General features: G+C 40.7%; 1 protein-coding gene across 2 annotated transcripts in view; it reads right to left on the bottom strand.

Annotated features, from left to right (window-relative positions):
* Positions 1-25,955, bottom strand: part of ATRN (attractin) — a 155,089-nt gene that overhangs the window by 121,022 nt on the left and 8,112 nt on the right. The window lies entirely within an intron of this gene.

The raw sequence follows: 25,955 nt of genomic DNA, 5'->3' as shown, positions 1-25,955 counted from the left end.
TGAACACCAGTGTTTAAAACCATTAAAAATTCAAGATGCCACTGAAAGAGAGAAGGGAAAAAAGCCAGCGAAGGACTTTTTGTCAACATCTGCAAAACATTGTACGGTGCAAATTCTAGACAACCGCATTTGTCTAGACGCTGCTTGCAGGGATGGCCAAACAAGCAGCAGCAAACAGTGGGATGGAGTGCACCCTCAGCAAGTTTGCCGAAGACACCAACACGTGTGGTGTGGTCTGACACGCTGGAGGGAAGGGATGCCATCCAGAGGGACCTCAACAGGCTTGAGAGGTGGGCCCGTGCCAACCTCATGAAGTTCAACAAGGCTAAAGCGCAAGGTCCTGCGCATGGGTCGGGGCAATCCCAAGCACAAATACAGGCTGAGGGATGAGTGGATTGAGAGCAGCCCTGTGGAGAAGGACTTGGGGGTACTGGTGGATGAAAAACTGGACATGAGCTGGCAACGTGCGCTCGCAGCCCAGAAAGCCAACCCTATCCTGGGCTGCAACCAAAGCAGGGTGGCCAGCAGGTCGAGGGAGGGGATTCTGCCCCTCTGCTCCGTTTTCGCGAGACCCCACCTGCAGTACTGCGTCCAGCTCTGGGGTCCTCAGCACAGGGAAGACATGGACCTGCTGGAACGGGTCCAGAGGAGGGACACGAAGATGATCAGAGGGCTGGAACACCTCTGCCATGAGGACAGGCTGAGAGAGTTGGGGTTGTTCAGCCTGGAGAAGAGAAGGCTCCGGAGAGACCTTACAGCAGCCTGCCAGTACCTAAAGGGGACCTACAGGAAAGCTGGAGAGGGACTTTCTACAAGGGCATGTAGTGATAGGACAAGGGGTAATGGCTTTAAACTGCAAGAGGATAGATTTACATTAGATATTAGGAAGAAATTCTTCTCTGTGAGGGTGGTGAGACACTGGACCAGGTTGCCCAGAGAGGCGGTGGAAGCCCCATCCCTGGAAGTGTTTTGGATGGGGCTTTGAGCAACCTGGTCTAGTTGAAGATGTCCCTGCCCATGGCAGGGGAGTTGGAACAAGATGACCTTTAAAACGTCGCTTCCAACCCAAACCATTCTGTGATTCTATGATTCTGTGAAACTCAGTCTGGAGCTCAGAAGGGTGTTTTGATGAAAAGTTCAGAACAGATTTCAGAACTATGCTTAACCCTTTGTTGTGGTACGAAGGATATTCATGCTCATTACCTGCAATGCTCATTACTTGTAATGAGCATGAATACAGGTACTGGAAAGAGTGAGCAAAGCTGTGCAAAACCTACTTTCACATTTCTATTACTCCTACACAAGATGTGACAACCACACACATCCACGCCGTAAGACAAAATGAAGGTAGCAATCTACTGGCTGCAGCTGTAACTCCTCCTTCCATAGATTTTAACAAGGTATGTTTTCTTCAAAGACCATGGACAACAGAGAAGACAATCACACTTCACCAGGCTGAGGGAGACAGATCTAGCAGGAGTTTGGGGCAGCAGATCTGATACATCACTTTGGCTCCCAAAAAATAACCCGATACTGAGATTCTGCATCCTCTCCTTTAGCATAGAGAGTGGTAGAAGCACGCATGGGCTGAAGACAAAACCAAGAGCCAGACCGTTCGGATGCACACTCCCATCTCATATGCATTAGTCAAAATATTCCAGATTGGTTTTAACAAATACCTGAAGCATAGCAGAAACAGTTGAAAATAAATTACCAGGGAAGGATGACATCAAATGGAAGCAGTATCTGAAATGCCCAAACACCACATTCTGGCAGAGCACATACTGGCATCTGAAACAGGATTCCTACCTAGAGAGGTTATAAACTCCATCTTCAGCACATGGCTGGAGCAAATCACAGCCTTCTGGCAGAATTAAATCGTCCTACTTAAAACACAGTTTTAGTAAAACAAAAACACTCTGCAAAATCAAATTTGGCAGAAAAGAAAAGGAAGCAAGATCACAAGTTCCCAAAAACGGTATCTTGGAACCTTTTGCTGTGTCTTTTCCTAGTGATCTGTTAATGTTATCATTTAATCCTTTTTAAATATTTTGACTGACTCAGAATGGTTTTCCAGAATCTTTTCCACAGAACACTTTTAAGGTTCATCTCTGATCCAAATTAAAAAAGGCAAACCCCACAGATTTTGGAAACCTCCTTCCTCTTCCTCCATATTAATTTATTATAATACTTTTCAACCTCAGAAATGTAGCTTGACATTTTTAAAAGCCAGTTACTAAAGTTCTGTGGGAGATCTATACTTAAGCAAGCGAAGAAACAACTCCAATTTTCAGAAGCACAGGAAGCATTTGTACCTTCTGTGGAGATACAGATAGATGTAGATGTAAATATAGATGTAGATAAATGAACACACACACACATATATATATATATGTATTTATTTTAAGGCTTCAACATCTTTGAAAATTCAAATTACTCATCTACTGACCAGAACCTTGCAAAAACAGATGCAAATTCCAAGTGGTAGGCAAGAACATCTAGACGTTTTGTCTAAAAATTCATCCTTTTGAAAACAATATCTATGGAAAAACTAGGAATCAAACTGTATCAACACTTCAACACTGACAGCACTTTGCATGCAACCAAGAGTAAACAGACTCTGGAAACCTGAGCAAGTCTCACAAGCTAAAAACAACCTTATGCAATCTGTCAAGCTCTCAAAGAGCCTCTGCTCAGAAAACTCTTTGAACAATTTTCGTTGGAAAAAATTACTAAATCATTCACCACAGAAACGCCACCAAGAATGATGGAGAGGGGGTGGAAATTAATCCCGTTAGTACTGTAGCCCCAGCCATGCCACATCTTGGGGGGGGGGGGGAGGCATTTCAACATCAACATAATTTAATCATATTTCAGCAATGCAAAAACAAAACATGGGGTTTAGGTTTAAAAAAATAACCAAAGTCAAATTTCTTTGATATGCTATTAGTTAAGTACTTATGTCTAAGTTATTCAGATTCCTTACTAAGCTTTACAAGCTGCTGCCATTACGAACAAATACAGGATATTAAAAAAAAAATCAGAGTTGATGTCTCTGAAAGCAAAAGAAATAGGAACTAAGTTTGTATCCCACGTCCTGCCTGGCATGAGCAGGGCATTAGCAGGTCTGCGTTACTCTACAAACACTCTCCCAGACACATCCTCCAAGACAGACAGAAATAAATACTAAGCACTAAAAGCAAACTGAAGCTCGGATTTTATCTTTACATTCAATACAGAAAGCTAAACTGATCTCCCAGCCCTAGTAAAAAAAGCAAACAAAACCCCTTGTCCCTTCCGACTCGGTTCTGTTTGCGCTATACGTGACAGTGGGACTGGTGGGCGCTGATAACTAGGACATCTTCTACACAGTCTTCTGGCTTTGTCTGTGAGCAAAGGCTCAGGAAGGGAATACATGAGTAACTCCAGGAGGAAAAACACTCCAGGAATGAAGTACTTCAACACGGGACATTTTCCTAACATACACGGGGATATAATTCAGGACTGCTCTCACGAGGTACACCAGAAAACTCCGACCTCCAGGTAACCTGCTACCAATGCCACCAGGCTCTGAGGTCTTTTGCCCTACTAAATGCTTTGTGCATACTGATAATTTTATCACTCAGATGCAAAAATCAGACACCGGAAAGTATGGAAAGGTATCGATTCCCATTTGTCTTTGTTAAATTGGTAGTACCTGATGCTACTCTACAAGAAGCACTTCTGTACTACTTGGGTGTTACATCTACTACTCTGCAAGGAGCAGTTGCTACACCCTAAGAAAATAAAAAAGCAAGGTCATTTAGTTATTATCTCTGATGCATAAACACACATACACACAGGTGGAAAAACATACACAAAGCACAGGTAACACATTTAGCGCCTACAAAGCTACAGTAATGCCTTTAAAACCTCCAGGGTGGAAAAACTATTTCAAGGATCTGTTTACAAAACTCAGATTTAAAAATATATACTTACACATTGATTATATATACTTATGTGCGTACACACCCTACTTAGGCCTTGTTTCAAACATTACCAGGTGGCAACAGTGTTATGTACAGCTGGTGTAAATTTTTCACTGATTTTCAAGTGGACCGCAATATTTAAGAATCAAAAGGGAAAAAAGAGAGTTAGGGAGCTGAATCTACAGCACACGTATTCGAAGGGCTCGAACTCTGAGTGCTGCCTATTTCAGCTTTTTCTAAGACAAAGACAAAAGGGAAGCAATGAAAAGGATGAAGATCTCACAACAGAGAGCTTCAAAGAGAAATATTTTATGTAAAAGAATTCTGTGTATTTAGCTACTCCCTGCTAGTTCTGGGAGCCCCTGAAAAGCACAACGCTAGCACAAGAAAATCAGACAGCAAGCAATGGTATCTCCTGGGTAAAAAGCAAAATCTGAGTGCTAGAAATTACCAGATAAATCCATGTGTTTTTAATAACACCACGAGTAATACTAGCAGTGTATATTTTTCAAATACAAATTAGCATACACTGACAAAGTTCCTACAGAGACATGAACTGCACAACTAGGCAAAGACTCAAAGCTGTTATCTAATTACCATCTAATAAATCTAAAGCAATCCTCTTGCCAATAGCTGAGTACAAAAAGTCACAAAGTCGAGAGTAGCTTATAACTTAGGACTAAATCATTTTGCAGCAATTACTTCCAAAGCACTGCAAAATTAAAGGTATGCTACATGCTGGCAATGGGGTATTGAATATGTTTATTGTCATCAGAAGAAGTACAAAAGAGAAAATCCAGATTGCCTTTTCTTCATTACTGACCAGAAAAGGTGAGCAGGCTGGTTTGGTTTATAAAATACATTAAACCTTAACCTCTAAGAGGTCATCAATGGGTCTCAAAATTAGTTTGTTTTGCCTTCAGTAAGACTGCAGTGACACTTTTAACGCCACAGAAGACTTATCAGCATATTGTCTAGAGACAGCCTTTCCACTAAAAAAAAATACAAAAAAGGAAAGAAAAAAAACCCCAAACAAACCCAAAACCCAGTTGCTCAGCCTAATTTTGAAGTTGCTAAATCTAGAGACTGATGCAAACAATGAGTTTTCCTTCTCTCTCCCCTTTCCTTCCCAAGTGTTGCTGGGCTGCCTCAAGCACACCACAATTAAAAGGCATTGTTTCGGGTAAATTTGCAGTTGAAGCCAATAAAGAAAGGGCTGTTACAGCCTATTACCAGAACAATGGCATACTAGCCTAAATCGATTAACAATTTAGCTTTGTTCCTTTTCTCAATAAACGCACTGAGGTTAAAAGATACATCCTTCCAGGGTTTGCTATAAGCAAATGCCCTGATTTATAGGCATGGAATAGTGATCAGCGACATAGGGGATGACAGAAGCAGATAGATGCATAGATTTTGTTTATTTCATGAATTTCTAATGTGTAACAGCTAAATCCCCTCTTCTTCCAGCTAGGTGCCACACCACAGGTACAGCTAGGAAGATATAATTAATTACATGCCAGGTCTCACACCGATGAAGCTAATGACATTACTGAAAAATCAAATTTGATAAGGATTTAGGCTATGCAGCAATAGGTACCTAACCAAAGACTATGAACTACTCTGGGTGTACATAGAGACCCCCTCCCACATCCAAAGCCCCCACCCCACTGCAACCGTAATAACCGAGTCCTCTTTAAGATGTGTAAACTCACACAAAAGTCACTGCTGCCACCGTAACCCCTGAAATGTCATATCTGATCACCTTAACTCTACATCTAAGGGTGCAAAGTCACTGTTTGTTCACCCTAACGCTTTTTTAGCTACTCCTCCATGGAGCTATCGCACCAGTTTCTGCATCGGCTTGGAGACAGCTCTACCCTGTCATTTCCAAAACTCTGAAGTAAGAGCTTGTGGATGGTGCTACCCCCCAACTCATCTCCTCGTCCTCCTCGGGTGCTGGCGGGTTGACACGGGATCTGAAGAAAGGTCCCAACCTCAACGGGGACGTTCCTCAATGGTTCCAGCAAAGAGTACTCAAGCAATTCCCATCAAGCCACAAGCTGCACAAAGTGGGTGTGAAAGTGCCTCCCAGTAGTTTGCTACAACCCCGGCCGATCTGAACACTCAATATGAAAAGTGAGAGCTCAAAATTCCCACAATAATGCCATTAACTGCTGTACTCTGTGACTGAGAGGCACACCGCCATGAAATCCCTACAAAATCTGATGGCTTTGCAAGCAAAGAGCATCTTCAACCATTCTCACAGCAGCAAGCTGCTATTCCAACGCTTACAAAACCATCCTCTGCATTGCCTTCATCAGGATTTTCCTCCCAAAGAGGATCAGGTATTTCAAGGTCACTCTGCACCATTCTGCCAATCTCACCATGGGAAAGAGGTCAGAGGGGAGTGATGATCACCCTCTATGTTTAGTAGCTTCTGTTTTCATCCCACTTTCCATGGTACAGTTGAATTGATGCTTAAGAGCTGTCTTGCTTCAGGGAAAAAAAAAAAAAATTTGAATGACTGACACAGTTAATTTGATATGGGAAACACTGTTTCTTCAAAGGAAGAGATTAGCTTTGCTCTTCTGTGTGAGATATGTAAAAATATGGAAAGTGATTTCCTGGCTGCTGATCAGAGATAAGGGCAGAGCCTGGAAAGCCCTTCGAGGTCTGAGAAAGGATGCTCAGAGAAACGGCAGCAGGTAAAACCTATCAACACAGCCTCTCCTGTCTGAGTCACAACGTGCAGCACTGATACTTGCAAACCTGCTAAATCCCTCTTTGCTCCTGAAAGATATGCCTTGATCTGACAAGCTGCTGCACTCCAGAGAAGACTGAATGACTGCGGACAGCCTGAGAGAGATCAGAAGGAACAAATGCTGCTACAGTCTTAAAAATCATTAAGTCAACAAGCTAGAAACCAACTATTTTTGAACACTGCTCCTCTCCAGTTGGCCACCAGTATCTCCGTCACACTTCCAATCTTGACACACCATCCCAGCTCCTGCTCTTCTGCTGTCACTGAAAATGAATGCCATCAAATTCATCTCTTTTGGGGCTGGCTGGTGCCTCTGCCATTATCCCACCAGCGCTGCCAGCTGCTTTCAGCATCATCAGCAGCCCTGACCTTTAAATGCATCCCCTCCTTGGCTTAAATAAACTGAGCCACACCTGGAGCTTGTCCCAGTTGTCTAGTCATTCCTTTAAAGTTTTGCTTGCCCAACCAGCTCTCCTGCTGGGGAAGGAGAGGAATTTCAAAGACATTTAATCTAAAAACGCACTGCAGCTCCTCTTTATGGAAGAAGCTTGCCTTCTCTCTTGCCCTACAAACCCAAAAGTTGTAATAATATGTAAGCAAATTATACCCAGGGAGAAATCATTCGACAAGACACCAAATTACCCAACCTCAACACTCGGACAACAGAAACAATAAAGGAAAAGCCGTTTCCCTCCTCCAACCCCATTTCCTCACGCCAGAGGCACTGGGGCAAAAAAAAAAAAAAAAAAAAAAGTATGCTGGATCTCAAAAGACACAGACATTTCACCAGTTTCACAACCACCAGTTAGAGACCCTGCCTTGTAATAACATCCGCGTTTGGACGCACCAGAAACATGCTGTAGCTCCACCTGATGTTCTTGCCTCTAAGCTTCTCCAGCTATTCAATTCAAACTGAAAATATCTCAAATTTAGATCCCTGTCTATCCTACTCTTTCTTTATTTCCTGCCCCAACTCAGAGACCACAAAACAGCATCGTTCACTGCATAACCTCAGCTTTATCTCTGTCAAACTAAACATCCAAGCTGCGGTGTAAATGTAAACATTATTGTGTACCTTGACTACTGCAAATTCTTCCCCCCATTCAAATTTACTGGGGAAAACAAAGAATAGACGATATTATTATTATCAATACACCACAAGAGCGGTATTTACAGAAGCAGTATTTTGTACGCGCAGATTTCTGTGGCTTTGCTCTACTATCTCTGTATTACCATTGATCTCCGCCTCCATACCGCAACGACTCCAATCTTGATTATCAGTCTTTTTTTTTCTTCAAAACACTTTGCCCAGTGCCTGTATTACACGCAGAAGTGTTACCATGACAAAAGGCCACTTCACGACATCCCCTTGAAGCCCACCTTTATCCAACACTCGGACCTGAGACAACGGCCACGCAGATGGTGGACGCTACAGCAGTTGTCTATTAAGCTGATATAACAGTTGCACTATGCTTTCCCCATCTGTTCACAAATCCATTTATTGGATCTTGGCCTAGTTCTCTGAAATAAAGATAATTTAGCTGCAAGTGTTTGTGACGTCTAGAAAAAACTCGACTCTCATCCTTCACTGGTGGTCCTGAAATGCTCCTGGAGTTTATAGCAGTAAGTCGTCTGCTTCACGCCAGGCAGGAGGAGACAACAGCGCAGAGCAGAAGCAAATAAAGCTCGCACATCATAAGCCATCTAACTTTGCAGCAGAAAAAGGAATATATCAACCCCTTGCACGCAATGAATCCTTACAACTTTTGGCCAAGAGCCCTTGCAAACAGTCTTACCCCGCACAAATTGCCTCAGCATCACCCAAAACTCAACACCCTGCAAGATGAAAGTAAGGAGAAAACACATTATTGCGATCATCAAGGAGAATCATTAAAGGCTAATGATGAAAGATCTCCAGAGCCAGACAGGTCCCATCAAGGACTACCACTGGAAAAGCAAAAAAAAATTCATTGCATTAGATGATCCAGCCTGACTTCAGGTAATATATAAAACAAACACTATAACCTATGTTTAAATAAAGTCTATCTTCTAGAAAAAAAGATGATGGTTCTAAATATATGCATAAGGATTAAAAAAAACCCATGTCATTTAATTTTTTTTTCTTAATCCGTGTCCAAATTCCAGTTTGCAATTATCAAACTTTATCTCCAATCATTATGTTTTTGTTTAGTTTTCTAGAAGGGGTGAGGGCAGAATCCTTTATTATCTAAATCCATCATCCCACTCTGGAAGGTTACAGAGTCCCTTTTTAAAAAATAACGTGTTGCACTACTTAAATTCTGGTTAGAAATTAAAAATATAACAAATTCTATGCAAGATTCTAGTTTAACAATTCCTGCTTGTATCATCTGTATTCATACATGCAAGATTTCCCAACTCATATTAGGGTAAAATACAATCAGTGTAATTTTAACAGAAAAGAGTCTACACATATTCGGTCTGTGCAGAACTTAACACATATCTAGACAAATTTCTTCAAGATCTTGCTAGCTCAAAGGCTTAATAATCTACTAAAGAAATATTTTTTTTACAAATGAGCTATTTTAGACCATTTCAAGATGCACTTCTGATTCTACCAATTTGAATCCATTTTTCTAGCAGTCAACATCTTTTCACTCGTTATTCTGCCCTCCCTTTTGTTTCAAAAGTTAACTGTGATTCACACTCAGTTGCAAATAGCACACAAGGTTTGTCGGATGATTTTTCAGCACTTTCCCAAAATTAGAAATATTCAATTAGTCAAAAATGTATCTTAAGTACATGTACAAGCATTTCAACTGCAGTACACCACACCTGTGTACCTTGTAAATAAGGCATCGTAATCAAAATTTTTAAAGCACATGCTCAGAATTGACAGACACGTCAATATTCTCCTCCAGTTGAAGAGCACTTTACTTTGATAAGCTTTCAAGTTACCAGTCCTACATTTAAACCCAGGCAAAAAGCATTCGTTGGTGGGACGTGTGTTGTATTGGGAATGAAATGGAGCTGAGCTGCCGACTTAACCTTCCAGCCAGCAAAAAATCAGAAATAAATGGAGTTTAAGGTCATCCCCATGGAGTGGAGGACAATCATCCTGCTGCACTTTACTAAGACATATGCAAAACCCCAAGTCTCTACAACAAAAATAAAATCAGCAGCAGCAATCCTTTCCCCTTTCCAAAGCCAGGCATGAAGCCGCTGCCCAGTTCTTCCTAACCAATGCACCCCAAAATACTCCATTCGAATGCTCAAGAAGCAAGTTTAAAGTCTGTTCTAGCTGCAAGCCTGGCCCCCTCCACCACTGCTGATTTCTAGGCCAAATGCAGAGCATAGTACCTGGTAGCAGCATTTACAGAAAAGCTCAAGTCCAAGATCAGTCAGTTTTGAAGCAAAAAAAGGAATATCAAAATATTGAGACATCCTATAAATAAATATCACAGCTTGACCCACTTTCCTAACAGGGATAGAAATAATTTCTTTTATTTCCTGTCTGACATTCAAAAATTTCTAAGCTACTATGTATCAGTGTTACCTGCTGGGAAAATTGTTCCCTTAAAGGAAAAAAAAAAAAAAAAAAAAAACATAAGTTAGAAAACAGCTTAGTGTGAAGGTTAACTTCCATTTGGTTCTGACCTGAAAAAGGATTTTGACGCAGATCCTCAGGTGCAGATCACTAAAACAGTACAAATACGTCCCAAGATACAGATAGGGTTTTGTGAACCTACAGAATGACAGTCTCTAACATTTTAAAGCAGATTTCTGGCTGAAGTGACACGGAGAAGGTCATGCAAAGAGCAGGGAATCAATAGTCAAAGAGGAATCCAGGCTGGAACATGTGTTTGGGGCAGCCTGGGTTTGTTTACATCGATCTGTTGCTGCAACAGTTTTTACTGAATATTCACAAGAGCTTCTACACCCAATAAAATGCAACACGTGGCAGTTTTTTCTTCTGCTTCTTGACACAAGTGACATCCGTGACATCCGTGTAGCACGTGACAACTAAGCACCCAAAAAACAACTTGGAAGAAAATATTATATTTATTAATGAAACAAATTTTCAGACATGATAGTAATTAATTATTCCTTGATAAACATGCTAATAAGGAAACTGTTCTCAAGGATGCCACAAGTAGTGCGATTAATACAACATCCATAGCAGCCCTTGTAAGCATCGAATATTAAACTTGAGAGAATGAGGAAAGTGTGGTCCCCTAGAAATAAAGTATATATGTTTATATCATACAAGAATATCCTGTCTGCCCCAAAAATGTCCTTCTCCTCACGTGTATTACTGTAAAGAATGAAAGGCATGTAAATATTACTTGGTTTTAAGGAGGGGACAGGGAAGAAATCAACTGAGGGGAGATGGAGAAGTCCACAGGGCACCACTAATAAAAATAATCCAATCTTTTCCATCAGTACAGTCTTCTAAAATCTGATTAAAATATTCCATTTTTTGCCTCATTTCAGTGAATTCTGCTCCCAGACATATTTTCTCCAGCCACATGAGCTCCCTTCCCTAATAGCCACTCCAGCACGTACACCTAAAAGATTATGAACGGTCATTCAACCGGGGACTACGACCGCTGGCTTACGGAGGGGAACCCAGGTCATCGTCGATTCTTGACCGCAGAGCCTAATTTTGTTTCCAGTTCTATTCCCTTCCCACCGAACATCTTTCAGCACCTGCAGAAGCAGCTGGAGATGAACACCTACCTCTATAACATGAATAAGCAACACTTATCTTAAGATTGCCAATACCCAAGAGAAAGAAAGATGGGAACAAAAAGCGCTCTCTTCTAATTTCTCGGTTTACAGGGCCTTCTCATTTCCACATACATACTGGTACAGAACTGTCATCACCTTCCATAAACACTTAGTATATCAGTCCTTCTTCCCCCCCCTTACATTTTCCAGTTCAAGCCAGCTGTTCCTCTATCCCATGGACTGTTGTGCTAAATTCTTAATCACAGTGAGAAAAAGAATGATTTGTAACCCCTTGCAGAAAAGCACGAGTGGTATTTTCCCCAAATGACTCATTTTTAATGAAAGCAATTTCACACCAAGTCGGAAAAAAAAGGAGCTAAATATTGAATACTTCAAGTATTTAATCAAGGCAGATGTACACAGTTAGCTTCCTTGAGAAGTTTCCCTTTGTTAAGCAGAACAAAACTCAAAAATAAAGAATAATCCAGATGACTTGAATTTAGGCAGGACTACATTTATACTAAAAATGCAAATACCAAGCGCTCGTACGGCTACGTGTTCTCACTCCTCTTGTGCTTCTGCTGCAGCAGTACGTTGGGTTCATCTACTCGATACGCCCCCAAACACAGTCACACTGCTGCCAAAATAGGTTACGTACCAACATGAAAGTATCTGGCATTAAGATGGTAATCAGGGAGGGGAGAAGTATATTGAACTCTAAGGTTCCTCAAGAATTAATTTGCTATCAAACACAACTCTAGCACATCTATATATTAACACCAACCTGTACGTTCAAGTCAGCACCAGAAATGCTGATGCTTAAGAAGGTCAGTGCAATACAGCCATATGTTTGGTGAGCATAAAAATCCACCTATGCAAACCTTCCAGTGCACAGACTTCTATTAGGGGAAGTTAAAGGGCTGGTGAAAATTCCTCTGAAAGAGTCAACAAATTTGGTTAACTCCATGAATGCTCTGCAAATCCCTCATTTAGTTGCCGCCATAAAGAAATACAGTTTTTGATACAATGCTGTTCGCGCCTATGAGATGAGAAGTCACCTGTACCAGTTTACACCCACACACGCAGCCATTATCCTAGCTTAGCGAATGGAAAAAGCGCCAGACTTCACATAGATTTGATTAAATCACCTTAATCCTTTAAATGAAAACTTTCTACTGCTGGCACAGATCAGTTCAACTACACTTAGCTTACTCCACTAGCTAGCCTAAGCTTTTCCACCAGCTTCTTGCAAGAATGAAGTAAACGCACGCCATTCCAACCACAATGTTTACTTAAGAGCCTGAGAAAATAAACCAAATGTGAAAGACATCCAGTAACTCAACAGCTCTGAAGTCAAGGTGGTGAAGAGTTGCAGTGATTTTCAAATACTGGAGAGTGTTTGTCAGCCTCGCTGCGATCAGCAAGTATAAATCCCTTAGGAAAAGGGGTGGTTTTAGACACTATAAACTGCTACGCTTTATTAAATGCATCTGTACAATAAAATTTACAATCCGTATCACATATTTCCTAACCCACCAAGACCGATTCTTGGCTATTAAAACACCAAGCCTTGATTCCTTACTGGGATGGAAGAAGCAGCAAGAAAAAACTCACTTTAAAAAAAAAAAAAATGCTTGCAAACAATAGACGTAAGTGCATTTTAATCAAGGAAAGACTATGAGAAACCATTTTATTTTTGGAATAAATGTTGAAAATTTGGAAACAATGCACTCATTGGCACATAACACAGAATCTATGGTTTGTGTCAAAGCACCCTTAGCAACAGACTCGCTACAGTATCTTTATAATCCAAGAGCTGTTAGCATTTCTTTATACAATAAGTAGCTCTTGAGTGTTTGTCTATGAAATAGCTCGGCAGTGCAGGGAAGGTCACAACCGCCAGCCTACTGATTTCTCAGTTGCAGAGGCGGGTATGCATACATGTTGTTTTTTTCTCTTTTCTTGTAGTAAGGCAGCATCTAACGCACAGCTCCCTTGATAATCACTGCAGAGCAAAGAAATCCTCCCTTAAAAAAAACAACCAACAAACCAAAACCACAACAGAAATCCAACAGAAACTATTTAACCAACAGCGGGGTAGAGTTGGGGTGGGCACTCCAGAGGGGCACGTCTGCAGAGCTTGCAGCCATCCAGCAAAGGGCCAAACTCCCCGAGAGAAGGCGTAGCTGCAAAAACCATTGCTTCCATCTCCACGTTTGCCATATGCACCTTTCCCGTTGCCTCCAAAATGACTTAGAAAGGAGTTATTCTTGGACAGTAGCAGGAAAAAAAAATGAAATTCCATCTGCTCCCAACAGATTTGTAACAACAAAAACAAAGACGGAGGCTCAACACTAGTTATGCAAAGTTTTGATATAACCCCTCACTTCACTACCAAGCTGAGCATGATTTACAGGCCACCTCTCAACTAACCGTCTCTAAAAAAAATCCCACCTCCTTATTTAGGATTCAGTCATCATGAGTTCTTCCCTCACTCCAGTAACATCCATAGGAAAAGCACGTTTGCACTAAAGGGATTTTGCACAAAATTCACATTAGTTTATTAAGAAAAAGAAGAAAGGAAAAGCTTTTGCTTTGTTCCAGTTTCCCAGTTCGCTGCTTACACTTTCATTTAGTTATCTCTACTCATAAACGAGATCTCTTAAAACATTACTTACAAGAGAAACACCGACCACCTACGGTAAGCACCCTTAACCCCTATAAGAAGTTCAGTCCTGCTTTAAAATTGCTGAAACTAAGATGCGATACTTCGATGCACCCTATCAGGGAGGATTAGCAGAACCACTTACGCGGAGTCCTCCCGAGCAGAAAGCAATAACCCACTTCAACGTCGAGTGCTTCCCTCCAGCACGTTCAAACACTGCTGCATTGTCCGCCCGGCCGCGCTCCGCCTTCATGGCAAGGATCTGAAGGTGTTGATGTGACTTGTGCATCTAACAAGGCTGTTTTCCTCTTGACTGTACTTTTATTCCCGGCCCAAAGCAGCTCTCTGCCGTGCCGTCGGGCTGATGAATGCGCACGGCCACAGCGTTGAGGGCAATCTTAGCGTTTTAGGACTCATTTCTGCTATTTAACACAAATAAATACCAAACTTCAGGTTATTAATAGGAGGAAATTTCATGCTGAATGCTTCCCAGACCTAACCACAGACTTATCAATGCATCACAAGGTCAGTAACTTCCTCTCATCTCCTGTGCTTTAAATTAATCTGTCAGAGAAAATTTATAGAACAAGGAATAAGAGGTAAAGCAATGATGGTAATAAATTCCTCTTTGACACATGAAAAATACAAAGGTACCAGTCACTGGACAACAGTTTTCAGGAACCATTTTGTTCTTATGCTAAAATTCTCTATGCAAAGGTATAAATAAAAACTCGTGCTGCTGGTGTCTTTTTCAGTTTAAAGGCAGCCAGACACATTGAATCGACTTTCAGCCACTGCTGACACAGTGGAGAAGTTTCATAGTGGACTCTACGGACTTCTTTTAACTCTGAGCTTCAAAAGATTCGCATGCAGCAGTTTCAAAGACAAAAAAAAAAACGTAAAAATGACAGTCGTACAGTGTTTCCTCAGAAATCTTAAAACACACGTCCAATTTCAGAGCCCGTTCAAGCATCCCAAGTACCAAAACCACAGAGCACTTGAGTGGGTGGGATTCCCACAGCCCAGGTCATGTCAGAGCCCTTTTCTACTTGAATACACACAGCTGCCATCTCAAAAAGCAAACGTGATTCACAGGAAAGCAGAGAGAAAGGTGGTACCCAGCTCTCAGGAGCATCACCAGCCGGGATGAGCTCTGGGATGAAGGAGAGCTGTCATGGCAGACAAGGATGGAGACCCAACTTGTTTTTCCCCTTCATCCCGCCTGCAGAAACAGATGCTTTCTTGCCTGCCAAGAGCTCTGCGGTACTATTTTGAGCTTTTTGCATCTCGTTATTTAATTTACTTATTAACGCCTAGTTCGGGAAAAGGGAGACAAAACTTGCTCAAAGCATTGGGTTTTATTTAGATTAAGCCAGGCTGCTCAAACTGGCTCGTAGTCAAATCATTCCACTAATTACAATCCCTATTTTAGAGAAAGTGGAAGTATTCAGTTAGATTCTCCAGCTGCATACCTCTTTGCTTAGGGGTTGCATTTCTCATCTCAGCAAGTTTAACGAGCAGAGTTTGAAGCATCCGACAATTCTCAAACCATGAAACAGCATTCCCCAGGAAATAAGTCAACTTAAATTTTAGCTGTAAAATTAAAGCATGTTAACTGCTCACCATTAGTTAAATATTACAGGTGAGAAAGCAGCAGCCGCCCTAGGTACAGCATGCCCTAGCACTGCCACCCATTTCAAATGAAGGTTAATGGGCAATAACACCACAAAACCAGTAAGGATCAGCAGCATTTAAACCCCTGCCATCAACTACATAACAAATTACATAATGATTTTCTTTTTCTTCCCCCCCTCTCCTAAACGACTGTCTGAAAGGGCAGGTATTTTAAAGGCAGAAAATGCAAAAACTGATAAATATTGAACACTCAGCAATTTTAAGAGCTGCGCCATTAATTTAAAAGCTTAACTTGAGCCACCATTTTCTGCTATGTGTGGTCAACAGTTTTAATGCAGAATCCAAAAGTGTTTCATGAACAGCAAACATACAAAATCCTTGAAGGCAGACAGGGCTCTTCGGCCAAAGACAATCATTAAACTAAACTATCCAACGCAGGACGGGACCTTTCACAACAGCTCATTTTAACATCAGAGAGCAAACAGGACATTTTTACAGAGCTCACACAAAATTTGCAACTTAAACGTAGCAGAGTTTGCTGTTGCTTCCAAACCCAAATGAATTTAGTTACTATTTGCATGACAGGTTTATTACCTCAGTGAGACAGAGGATTTCACACAGTTAATGTTGTTTGGCATAATGATCAATAAGTAATTCATGCACAGAGAGCGAGTAATGAAAGTCACAGCTGATTCATTTATTACAGGTTTGGTTCAGAGCTGTCTTTTGCCTGTGATCCTCACCGCTCTATATTGAACTGAAAAGCAGACCTTTTCCCATGGCTCTTCGTCCTCTTTTCTCTGGAGACAGAATTATTTCTACATGAGCAGTGCGGGGACTTGTCAACAAGCATATATTGCTCTGCCAAACGAGCCTTAATACTCCAAAAACCTCATCCAGCCACTAATTTGCTCCACGGCATTTAGTATACTGCCTACCCTGGTCACATTTCCACATTTGCCAAACACGGGTGCATTGGCAAGAGGAGTATTTTATGAAAGTCTTGGCGTAGTGAAGAGTTACATAAAAATTACGTGCTAGTGCAAAACCTTTGCAAGGTTACTAACAATATCATTACAGATTTCTATTAAAAATAATCACTTTTTTGACCCTCATTTTTTTGACCCAATGAGGAAGGTTGCAACAAATGAAAAATCATTTATGTAAACAAATCTAGGGAGAAAAAAAAAAAAAGACTAATTTCCAAATATGCCTTGCTGAAGTTTTACATAAAAACTATAACATATATAATTGCTGTTGCACAGGTTCCACCATTCCTCACCAATAATATAACTTCCCACATGAGGTTTTAGTTGAATTTTCCAAATCATTAAAAGCCAAAATGAAGTTAATGTTTCAATCCTATGAGCACTTAAGCACATAAACTTTATCACGTGAACAGTGACTCCATGTACCGTTGGGTCCATGACGCAAGCGACCAAAACTGGGAGAACATGATTTCCAGCAGAAAGCTGGAAACATAAAACCTTGCACTTCAAAAAAAAACACAAAGCAAAACAAAAAAAAACACAAAGCAAAACAAAAAAAAACACAAAGCAAAACAAAAAAAAACACAAAGCAAAACAAAAAAACCAAGCCCAAACATAACAACATTGCAAGCAATGAGAAAACTGGACTTCCTGCAAATTAGTTTTATATACAGAAGAGCACCTGAAACCTCTTGTGAGCCCCTGAAAGGTCAGGCTTCCTCAAACAGTGGTTTTGGGGTTAGCTTCAGCTCCGGACAAAAAGCACAGGGTGAGAACACCCAGCCTGCTCTACTGTCAGAAGTTCACCATGCCGAACAATGCTGAGCGATAACATAAACACGTTATTTTGCTTTCATTGTTTCCATTCAAGGCTGTTGTTCTATATTAAGAGTGTTACAGGCCTTCACACAACTTTTCACATTGTTAAATTTTAATATAAAAATATTTTTTCCATTTGGGAAAACACTGACATAGTAATGGTCAGGAAACAAAGTATCTGTATCTGCTCCCAGTGTAAGCTGTAGGCTGGAGAGCAATGGGGGCGAGGGAGAAAAAAAAAGAAAAGACTTCTAATACAGTTTAAAAGACTTCTAATACAATTTAATAGGTTTTAAAAGGGAAGACTGCATGACGAAGTGTTCTGCAATTATTGGCTTCCAGTTTGTAATGCATCCGAGTAGGTATCACTGGGTTGTACAGCGAGCGATGCACAGGATCATCGAATGACTGGTGCTGAAGTGAACGATCAAACCCTCCGGATTAAACATCTGGACTTGTTTCGTTTCAAAAATCATTATTTGTTCCATTTTTCCGAATTGCGGGAGAAGTGTTAAGATGCCTGGCAAAGTGCACCTTTGGTAATTGAAGTAATAGTTTATGTTTAGCACCCGTGAAGCATTGTTGAATGAAAACTACCCATTTCTTATGCTGATAAGAAATAGCTGCAGGCAAGAGCATTTGCTAATCAATAGACATAAAGAACTTAAGCATAAATGACAACCAGAGCCCCTAAAAATAAGAGCAGAAGAATCCTCTTCACTAACAGGTGATTAAAAGAAAAAACATCTGATCAGAGGGTGATGATATTACCCAGGAGATGCTCTTACCAGTGCTTTGAACCATAATATCATTTTCCCTCCTTCTCCTCACTGCCTTTTTACTTTGTCTTTTGAAACGCATCATGCTGACAAATAACAACCATTCAAAGACCAATTACTGTTTCTGGGTCTTTTTTGTAGAACTTCACCTTAACAGGCTTTTTCTGTAAATCACCGCGAGCGTACCGCCACATCGCACAATACTGTTTCATCCCCATTCTGTCATTTTACTCACCCTGCTTTTCCAGGATGATAGTGTGATCTCTGTACCCAGGCTCCCCAGTGACATCGTAAGTGATGTAATCAGTGCACATCTGTGCACTCTACCCAGGTCATGAATGAAAATATTAAATCAGGTTCCAGCTCCAACTTCTTACCAAATACTCCCCTCTTAAACCCCTACCTGTTTAACACCTCCTCAACTACTGCCCTTTGATACCTATCATTTGAGGAGCCCGATTAATTTTATGTCAACAGAAATGACAGAATGGAAGATCAACTTGGTTGTCAGCTTAGTCTGGTTTTCCTGGCTACCACACCATAGGTGAAAAGTTCTTCATATGTCACGTAGTGTAGCCCAGCTTCTCTATTTCAAAACTATTCTGGGTGACATTGGATCAAACGGGCTTCCAAAGTCCAGATAGTATTTATCTGTTACAGATGCCTTCATCCTAAACGATGCTCAAAGACATCCCCCCACACACATATGTAATTAACACTCTTGCCAAAGATGCATTTTGCTTAAAATAGCATCACTTACAAACAGCAAACCTACCTGGCAATTTCTGTCTGTCTCCAATTATTATTTCCTTTAACGTGCTCTAAAGCCTCATTTGCTCTCAAGGTCAGATTGATGGGTCTGTAGCTATACAGATCATCTTTCCCACAACTTTTTTTTTTTTTTTTTAAATAGACATTGCACATCACTATTCCACAGTCCAAAGACTCAACTAATGTTACTTTCTATGACCAGCTCTTCACCCTCACTATTTTTAAAACTGCTCTTAAAAGATTATGAGTACACCTGCCCAAGGGCAGAATTCAATTATAATTACATGGAGAAGAGATTTTTAAAAGTGAATTAAGGATATAGAGGATATAATACAACTTCCAAAAACCTAACCAAAGCATTAAGATAAAAAGAGCAGCAATGAAAAAGGCAGAAAATTTTATTTGAACCAGTGAACATGAATCCCATCGGTACAAATAATCAAGACAACGTACAACATGGACTATTTTAAGGGGAACACAATCCAAATGTTATGACTAGGACTCCTACATACTCCCTCAGTACAAATAAGTAATATGATATGTATCCATATGTACCATGCTCTCATTTCCAGTGCTCATGATGAGCTCTGCAGTTTAACAGTCAGCTTGGGAAAGGACTCTGCATTCTCCAGAACACCAGTGTGGAAAACAGCTCTCTAAGACCAGTTTTAGATTGACAGCTAAGACTCTGATTGGCATCAGAAGTCTGACAACACCCCAGCTTCAGTCTACAAGGGCTGCAAAGTACCTACTTGTACTGAACCAATTAGGCATCAAAGCACTTAACCAGGACATGAATCAATCCTGTAATTCTATCCTGCATTAATTCACTTGGAGAGGGAAGAGTGGTACACCCTTCTGAACTGAAACTTCACCGAAAACACAAGGAAGAAGTCAAGGTATAAACCACGACTGTGAAAACAAACAAACAAAAAACAAAACAACAAAAAACCACCAACCCAAACAGACCAAGTGATCCACAGCAACTTCCCTTCCCAATTTTAAATCCTATTGCAATTTGCTGCCACGAGTTTTCTGTTGATACCACCGGGAAGCAAAGATGGCAGAGAAGCACGCTGTACTCTCTTTGGATTCATCTGCACATGCTAAACTCCTGCAGAAATATTTCTGGAGACGACCTGGAATAAGGCTGAAGGTGCCACATTGACATCACCTAACTCCAGTCACCTAAAATACTCGGTGCCTATGTTAGCATGGTCATCTCCCATGCAGTCTATGGATTGTGTTCCTCAAAAAGACAACTCATAACAACATTTTACTTACATTTTTAGATCCCAAGCAGGGTTTAATTTCAAAATACCACACAATTTGGGTTTGGTTTACATGTAAGTGAATGTCTCAAACAGTATCAGTGCCAGAAAATGTGTCTGTAAGATATTTTATTGTATAATCAGTAAGACCTTTGCTAACAAGATTAGGATAACACATAACATACCTCACGTAACATATATATCAAAACTACTTTGGACAGCTATTTCACATGGCTGGCCTGGTCTTCCTTCCTCCTTAGCTCCATCACTTAAACAGGATATTACATATTAACGAACACCAAGTGACCTGCACAATAATTATTTTAATTCCACACCTAGGTAATTGTACAGCTTTACCTACACAACAAGTGTTTTACACGTAAGAAGCACGGACGTAACTGCCATAAGAACACCCCAACAAGAAAACTTAGAAACTTACCACTCCTACTATTTTCACTGCACGCAGAAGTTACAGCAACACAAAACTAATTAGGGCCAATTTTTTCCAGAGTTTGTTTTTAAAGACTTTGTATATTCAAGAGCTAACGATGAACATGTACAACCAAGGGAAAAAGCTTACAAGAACGCTCTTAGCTACAGAGTGATTTCAACTCTGTGTCATTAGCAGAAAGGAGAACCTCTGTCAAAATGCCAGACAGTCACTGGAGAGAGAGAGAGATATGTTTGTGTACATATATTTAACCCCATTAAAATTATAGCTATCGGGGGGGGGGGGGGGGGTATTTAATTGGAGATTATAGGGAAAGCATCTCATGCCAAATCACAGTCCTGACCTGCAGTTAATCTTTAGCCCATCAACAGCCCAGACTCCCAAAGGGCATCTGACACTCAGGCTGTTCATTAGGCAGGGAACCTTGTACTACTTTTATCACGTGTAAATTAGGAGAACTTAAAAATTTTCCACAATACTTTCTGGTCTCGAAATGAGTGGGTATTCTTCTTCAGATATGATAAAGATACCACAGAAACCATTCATAGTGGTTTATCTCCTCCCATATCGATGCACAGTGGCCTTAATCCACCTACTCTTAAATTTTCAGTGTGAATTTGTTGCTTCTGGCCACACCACTCACAACACTGTTATGCTATAAGACACTACAGGAATCGGCAATTCCAGTTGTGTCTACAGCATCCTATAAGTCTTCCTAGACCTGAACAGTTAGATTTCCTTCAGTGAATGACAGGAGTTCACCTATTATTTGATTTTGCTACAGAAAAACAAGACAGCCTTGATGCCCAAAGAGGACTCCATGAAGCCCAGCCGTGAAGTGCTCAGGCTTTTGCAAATTTGCTGATGTCCATGAGTCCATCATAACTTTAAATCAATAGGAAATGTATAAAAAATTAAAGCGTAAACAGGAGTCAATGGACACATAACACGGTTGTCTCCTACAGAATTTCTTCTTCAAATCCACAAGTAAAAGCAAGGAATCCCTTTCCAAGAGCTACCTTCTCCTGTTCTCCAGCCTCAATAGAGGAAAAAATAAATCTCTTTTTCAGGTACTGCTACAGAGTCAGGGTCTGTGGAGAAGAGAGGGAAGCTCACTCCAAACTACCATTTCCAAACTGCAATGAGTCTGCAAAGCAACAGGGCAGAGCATCCTTCCCTCCTCCTCACACATGGTGTGAAAAGAAGATCTCAAATCCTTCTTCAAGAGATTACAGGAACACAGCTTCTTCCTGGAAGGCTGCATAAAGCCTGCACATGGAGAAAGATCTAGGGACTGAGAAGGAACACAAAGAAGAAGATGGGAACAGCAAAAGTATTTGGATCACAGCAGTTGTGCGTGCCCCTCGTCCCACCGCACAGCCTGTGTTTTTGCCCCAGAACAACACGCATGAAGTTACATCAACCTACAAAAAAAGGGAAAACCTCCCTCCACCTTCCCTGGGAGAACCTCCAGCCCAGACATAGTGACTTGCTCTGGAGGATGCTGCTTGTTCTCCAGCACAGCAGGTCTGCGGGCCAGCATCACCGGCAGTCCACCTCCTGCAAGATCTCACCAGCTCTGGTGAATCTCATGGTAAAATACGGCTTACCATGGTTCACTGCTTGAGGAGACCAAGTGTATAATTTTATAGGGGGTAAGCCACCATACCTTCATGTCTGCACTCACGTTTCACCACGTTTCTGTCCTAGCTGCCTTGAGATGCTGAAAGATCAGTGGGTTTTAGGAGGCTGGGAGTCCGGCAAAGGATGTCTTCTTCAGCACGATGTCTCATCTCATGCATACTCCCATACATACCCATCTTGTATTGAAAAAGAGCAAACCTCAGGTACAAAAGATATTCTGATGCCTTGACCAGCTTTGATCAGATAACACGATTTTCACAGAGATTTTTTTTTTCCTTTCAATTCCACGTGACAAGCTCCTGTCAGCACTGAATAGAGAAATTAAGATCACATTTAAACTTCATCACTTTTAACACACAATATCCTTTTTCATAAGCCTCACTGAAGATGATTTAGGCATATTTATAGCAACATTAACCACATTTCTTCTGTAGGACAGTATTATTCTCAGAATAGTCAAGCTGGATACCAGTTGCCTTGCAAAACTGCCATTAAAATATACTTCTAAACCTCCAAAGTCCTGTGTAAATAGTGTCATCATCAGAACTTCTTTAAAACACATAAATAACTTGTCCTTGTTTCACAGATAGGGAAATCGAACCAAGAAGATGAGATGATGAACCGTACTTCTGTTTGATTCCTGAAGTTGCGTGGTTATTTATTCTCAAGGGAATCACGCCCAATGAATGCTAAGGCTACACCCCAAACTTTTTCAAAGTAAAACACAGATTAAACCGATATGGTGGCACTTAAGAGTTTTGGCAGAACTGAAGAGGTGGGGGGGAAGCAACGCTGGCTGCGATACCATCCTTTTCTTTCAGTGGAGACACTCCCACAACTTATAGCAACATAAAACCTGAGTATCTTTGCTTAAAAAGACATTAACAGGAAATGTGGACAAAGAAGAAAAGCTGTTCTCTACCTCCAAGCTACCAGAACACATCACACCTCCCTTCCAGCTAGCATTAAGCAAGAGGAACCCACATTTTCTTAGCCATAAGCCTTGTTACAGTTCACGGTAACGAAAGCCCTGCAGAGATTTTCAATTTATGCAGCCATCCAGCATCCCTCAACCCCCAGGCTGGCACAAGCACACCCTTACAGATCTCCCTCTCCCATTTAGCTCTGGTTCAAACCCTAAGTGCCGATGGGCCGTGTCTGCCAGCCGAGGATGCACGCAGCCACCCCGCCACGGGGCTCAAAAGTAGAACTGGAGAACAGAAACCAACCCGCTTCGGTCTCAACTTCAGGAACGTTTCAGAAGAAATGACTTGCACGCTTTATAAAACCAACCAGCGTGGCAACCTGGGGCAGTTCTTCATTTGTTCATTCCCTTCGCCTTTTCGGGACTGAAGTGCCCTTACTCCCTTTCTATTCTTCAGTGCCCTTAGAAAAGGTACAGGCTATAAAGTCACTACAGCTTTTCCAGCTGGATCACACATTCCTGTTTACCACCAGAAATCCAAATCCCCATCCTTTCACATTCAAACACCAAACCTGCACAGAAACGATTATTATGCCATTCGCATTAGGGAATTATGCACGTATTGAGACAACATTTGCCTGCTGTCCCAGAAATCTTCAACAGTTCAGGTTACTGAGAATAGCTGCAAATGATCCAAGAATTACTATTTTAACATTATTAGGTTTTACATAGCTCTCGGTTTTCTTTGGGCTCAGCATATAAATTCATATAACACAAGTTAATCGAATATCACCAATATACACCAGGAAAAAAAAAAAAATAAATATTTCCAACAACATTAGAATGGATGTTTTAGAAAAAATGTGCATAGGCGGGAAGTCAAGTTCTGTTTTTGACTTTGAACCACTTCAACACCTCCTCAAAATGATTCATACTCCGAAAGTTGAACAAGGGCATATTTAAACACCCATTACCATTCCCGAAATGAAAAACACTGACTTTAAAGAATCACTGCAACCTGTGCTTGTGAGAAACAGACACCAACTGACCCAAATTTAAAGATCTGCCTATTGTGTGTTTGAATGCAATAAATCAATCAGTTAACAAAAATGCACTAACCTACCTTCAAGCAAGCAGGCAGCAACTATAAATAAATGCATCTGAAAATACAGAGTGTATCTTGTATAACAACAAATTTAGTCCCAAATTTTTCAACAAAAATAAAAGCAACTGACTGTACAATTATGCTTGCTCCTAATCTTCATTTGAGGGGGAAAAAAAAAAAAAAAATCACAGGACCAGTGACCTCAACAGTAATTATTTCCCAGTATATTACTTGGAATTCTATACTTTTCTTCCAGTGGACCAGCAACTTGGATGTCTGCTCACAATTTGGATACAGTAGAATATTTTCTTCTAGCAGCACAGAAGTCGTTGATGGGAAATAACACAGGAGTTTTTCCCTGATTTTTTTTTTCTTGTAACGCTGACCTGCCCAGTCAGCATTTCAGTCCCACACAACTTTGCATCTCAGGTCCTGCAATGGCTAGAAATTTTTTTCTTGGCACCGCCTTTGCTGATTCCACACAAGATCAAAGTATGTAACAAAAGCAGACGTTGGAGATACTAAGCTCTGAAATAGCTATAAAATTCATGTGACGCTCTCCACTCTGCATTAATAGGGTATCGGTCGTGCAAATTAATCATTAAACAGGCAGGTGCACAACTTTGGCAGGAAACATGCTGCACATGGCTATAAAAAACCTTCACAAAGCCATCTTGAAAAGTTTATTTTATAATAACTCAAACATATTCTCAATCGTAACAAGCAACAAAATTCAAAAATTGTGCACAGGGTGAACCTCAATCATAGATTTTCTCCAGATAAGGCAATTACATGAAAAATATCTCGCAACAGTGCTACATTATCAACACTTAGACCATTACAAAACTGTGAAAGGAAGGATATAATGACACATGCACAAAGACACTGGGGGAAAAAAAAACCAAAACCTGCTCAATACACAGCTATACATTATATCAGCAGCAACTCACCAAAGCTAAATCCACTGAAGGTGTAATTTCTTTTTTCACAGCAATACTAATAACGGAAAAACAGCTGGGATGAAAACTACCACAGCTTTAAAAGCAGAGTAATTGAAGACAGTTGTTCTTTCACTTCACAATGAAATAATATTAAACCCAATGTAAATTTTCTGAACAGAAGAATAGTTCTCACCTTCTGTATTTGAGTTCATAAAAGGAGTTTACAAAAAAATGCTAATTCATCTGTGCCAAGCTTCTTATACTTTGAGTAGACAAGCACCACCTTGGAGATGGGTATTAAATTTTCATGCAATACAAACACTGACTAATACGAAAGTCTTCAAAACAGAGTTTTCCTAATGTAGCCTTCCTTATTTTGCGTCCTTTCAGATTACAGAAACTAGCAAAGAAAAAAAACAAGGTTTCTGAAAAACAGGAAATAGAAAGAGGAGACAAATAACAGAAAATTGGGATCTTCACAGCTGTGTTCGTTCATCCTGCATTAATCGCTACAGAAA

The sequence above is a fragment of the Harpia harpyja genome, chromosome 2 (assembly GCF_026419915.1).
Source record: "Harpia harpyja isolate bHarHar1 chromosome 2, bHarHar1 primary haplotype, whole genome shotgun sequence".
In the NCBI taxonomy this organism is placed as follows: domain Eukaryota; kingdom Metazoa; phylum Chordata; class Aves; order Accipitriformes; family Accipitridae; genus Harpia; species Harpia harpyja.
This window is presented reverse-complemented; position numbering and strand designations above follow the sequence as displayed.